The sequence below is a fragment of the Brassica oleracea genome, chromosome C6 (assembly GCF_000695525.1).
Source record: "Brassica oleracea var. oleracea cultivar TO1000 chromosome C6, BOL, whole genome shotgun sequence".
In the NCBI taxonomy this organism is placed as follows: Eukaryota; Viridiplantae; Streptophyta; class Magnoliopsida; order Brassicales; family Brassicaceae; genus Brassica; species Brassica oleracea.
Genome location: NC_027753.1, coordinates 26,842,974 through 26,843,180, shown reverse-complemented (window position 1 = coordinate 26,843,180; position 207 = coordinate 26,842,974).

Here is a 207-nt window from a genome sequence, read left to right as displayed (position 1 = left end):
GCAAATGCAAAGGGAAGTAGTCGTTGCATAAAGACATGACAATCATGAATCTTCATCCTGGAGAACTTTTTACCCTTTTCAACACATATAGAGAGATTTGAAACATACCCATCGGGGAACTTCACTTCTGATGCCACCCAGTTGAACAACACCGATATTTTTTCTGAAGACAATCTGAATATCGGAACGGAAACTTGTCCATTGCTA